General features: G+C 46.3%; 1 non-coding gene across 1 annotated transcript; it reads left to right on the forward strand.

The window, feature by feature from the left end:
* The first annotated feature begins 2,461 nt into the window (after positions 1 to 2,461).
* Positions 2,462 to 2,568, forward strand: LOC115286112. Its single transcript, XR_003905870.1, has one exon. It is a non-coding gene; the product is annotated as a U6 spliceosomal RNA (small nuclear RNA).
* Positions 2,569 to 3,737: the final 1,169 nt, after the last annotated feature.

Here is a 3,737-nt window from a genome sequence, read left to right on the forward strand (position 1 = left end):
TCTGAGGAATTCAACATGACAGGAATGATGTCTGTCTTTCAACTGGGGTTTTAGAGAAAAACAAAACAAAAACAACCCCTTGACTAATGCTTAATAAAATACACATCTTTGTCTACTTCTACTTTTTTTTTTTAAGTTTATTTATTTGGAAAGAGAGAGAGAGAGCACATGTGAGCAGGTGAGGGGCAGAGAGGGAGAGAGAGAGAAAATTCCAAGCAGGCTCTGTGCTGACAGAAACTCAGGGCCTGATCCCACTAACCTTGAGGTCGTCACCTCAGCCAAGATCAAGAGTCAAATGCTCAACTGATCGAACCACCCAGGCACCTCTACTTTCACTTTTAAAATTAATTTTGGTTAGAGATGTGGCTAGAGATGATCACAATAATGGGCAAACCATTCCATACTGACATTGTTTCTTAGGTCTAGGATGCCCTGGGGTCTCTGGCCAGAAATGAGCAGTGTGATTTAAAAGGAGCTGACCTTGGGATGCCTAGGTTACTTAGTCAGTTAAGCGTCTGACATCAGCTCAGGTCATGATCACATGATTAGTGAGTCCAAGTCCCGTATCAGGCTCTGTCCTGTCAGTGCAGAGCCTGCTTGGGGTTCTCTCTCTCTCTCTCTCTCTCTTTCTCTCTCTCTCTCTCTCTCTCTCTCTTTCTCTCTCCCTCCCTCGCTCCCTCTCCCCCTCACTCATACCTTTTCTCTCTTTCAGAATAAATAAATACACTTTAAAATAAATAAATAAAAAGAGCTAATCTTGTTTGTCTCCCTCTGTTCAGTTGGTTTTTTTTTTTACATCCATTCATCCATCCATTAATCAATATGTCTTTCATTCTGTCCACCTGTCTGTCCATCCATCCACTTGTGTATCTATCCATCCGTTTACTCATTCTATTGTTTAACAAACATTGCCTGTGCTCCGTGCTGAGTTTACCGTGGGGAACAAGACAGACCCGACTTCTGCCTTTGCCTCCACTAGCACAGCGCTGGGTGGGCTCGTGTCTTGGGGGACATCTGTGTTGGTGGACACTCCTGAAGGTGCTGGGCTGTGGGTATAGTTGGTTCTCAGTGTGTGTGTAGGATCAGTCTCTGATCTTTTACAAACTACGGAAAATTTTCCTGTGGCCATGGAGCTTTTGACTCTATCTTCAGGATTTGTGTATCAAAGTTGGGGAAGAGAAGAATGAACATAGTCAGAGTCTGGTTGGCCCTCCTGTCTTCCAGTGTGATGGGGAGAGGCATTGGTTTGGAGCTGTCCGGCTGGGCACTCACTCTGACCTGCCCACCCCCAAGTTTCTCCTTCTTTCCTTCAATTGCAGATGATAATATTTACTCTATCATGTTGTCTTTGTGAGGCCGGCATGAGATAAAGTGCACCAAGTGCTTAGCAGAGGGCTGCCATGTTTTAAGGCCCTTCAGAACAGGAGCTTTTATTCTTACTTAACTTGAAATTGAGTTGGGATAGAGCTCTTTTGCTTCCATAAGGGTTTCTAGTGGCTGTCAGTAACTAAGATTTGGGTCTTATGCATTTTACATTTCTTCGCAAAACTTGGCTTCCTTACCAGGCTTTCCCATAGTAACAAGCAATCAAGGCAGGGCTTTAAGCAAAGTAATGATTATCTTTCACATAATAACTTAAAGACAGGACCCAATCACTCTGTAATGGACAATAGCATTGTGTGTGTGTGTGTCTGTGCGCGTGTATTTCTGGGTATAAATATGATTCAGTTTCCCTTAAAATTTTACCAAAAACAGCACAGAATTATCTCTGAGTAGTCCAACCTAGTATGGGTTGTGAGTACAAGGAGGGGGAAAGACAAGGAAGGAACAGAAGACTTCTTCCCTGTAGACCCATGAACGACGCAGCCCTGTGAGACCGCAGGGAGATACTGGGAGGAGAGGAGACCCGGGGCCTGTGTCTCTGTGAGGGACAGATGCAGGCACTGCCCGCTTGGGGCCGAGTGTTTATGCTGCCCCGGGGCCTAGTTTTCGTCTCTGCCGTGGGGTAGCATTTCCTCCGAGAGGCAGACACTCCACCCGTCGAGTCAGCACGTGGGGCATGTCAGCATTTGGAACCCCTTCCTCACCTGCACAAATTTTAGGGACAATATGAGATAGTCTTTATTTTGTGAGAAATAGAGGCCCCCCAGAGGTAGACTGGCTGGAAAGTGAGCCCATGTGTGGCTCCCCATGGGCCCCACACTGGGCAGTGCCCTGAGCCAGCCTTCTTCTGTCACCTCAGCAGTGGCCTCCTTAACCTGCTTCTATTTTTCCCTTTTCCCTTGTTTCCTCCAAGTCCTCAAAACCCCTGAGAGTAGTTGTAGTTTTACCCTGGGTCCTTCCCACAGTGTGACTATATTAGTTTCCATGGCTACTGTAACAAATGGCCACAAAGTCAGTGGATTAAAATAACACACATTCTATTTCACAGCTTCCAGGGGTCAGGAAGCGGGGCATGCCCGTGCTCCCTTTGGCAGCACATGTACTAAAATTGGAACGATACAGAGAAGGTTAGCATGGCCCCTGTGTAAGGATGACACGCAAATTCGTGAAGGAAGCTGGGCATGGCTGAGTTGGGCTTTCTGCTTGGGGTCTCACAACCCTGCCGCCAGAACACTGACTGGGGTGTATTCTCATCTGAAGGCTTGACTAGGAAAGACTCCACTTCCAAACTCATTCAGGTTGTCGGACAGAATTCATTTCCTTGCTGCTGTGGGACTGAGGGGCCTGGCTTCATGCTGGCTATCAGAGGGAAGGCATTCTCAACTCCTAGAGGAGGGTGCTCGTGATCCCTCCCCATGGCCACTTACTCCATCAGGCCGGCAAGGAGAATCTCCAGCCATAGACTTCATGAGCAAGACAATCTTTTATAAAATAACATAGTCACGGGAGTGACATCCATCACCTCTGCCATATTCTACTGGTTACAAGCAAGTCACTGCCCACACTCAAAGGCAAGGGATTATACAGATGTGAACACTAGGGGCTGGCGGTCATGGGAGCCAGCTCAAGGTCTGCCCACCACTGTGGACTCCCTATTTTTCATTTTTCAGGAAGTATTTAATGGCGAAGAAGAGCTGTAAACTCTCAGTCACTGCATCAAACCTAATCCCTTGTAGATGGCTTCTCACCTCTGCCTGGCCTCTCTCTGCAGGACCTGGTCCTCAGCCTCACTTGTCATTCAGAGACCGTCTCAGCTGCCATCTTCCTTTTAGTCCCCTACACACAAGACCTCTGATGTGACCTTCAAGTCTCTCCCCTTCTCCCTCAGTCTCACAGTTACTTCCAAGTCCTGTCATTATCAATTCCTATTTGTCTCTTCAATAAATCTGCTCTCTTTTCTCTTCAATGATACTGAGACCAGCTTCGTCTAATGGTTCCTTGTATTCCATTAGAACTAGTTCAGTAACCCCCAGCCAACTTCTCCACCTCACCGTCACCCCCTCAAATGCACTCTCCTGTACCCACCACCGTTTCCTTCTACATTCTTCCTTCTAGCAAATCCAAAACATGAATTGTTTCCCTTATGCACCAAGCTTTGCTCATCCTGCTCTGTTTCTCCAAAACAGTCTTCTCCCACCCATTTCCTACGACTTTACCAGTGCAGAAAATCACTCATCTGTCAAAATCTAGCTAAGATTTTGGAAAGCTTTTCCTGACTACAGACAGAATAATTTACTCCCCTAACTCTGTATTTTGATTTAGTTCTGCTTATTTTTTCTTTCTGTTTTTCTTTT

This window comes from Suricata suricatta, chromosome 2 (genome assembly GCF_006229205.1).
Source record: "Suricata suricatta isolate VVHF042 chromosome 2, meerkat_22Aug2017_6uvM2_HiC, whole genome shotgun sequence".
NCBI lineage: Eukaryota > Metazoa > Chordata > Mammalia > Carnivora > Herpestidae > Suricata > Suricata suricatta.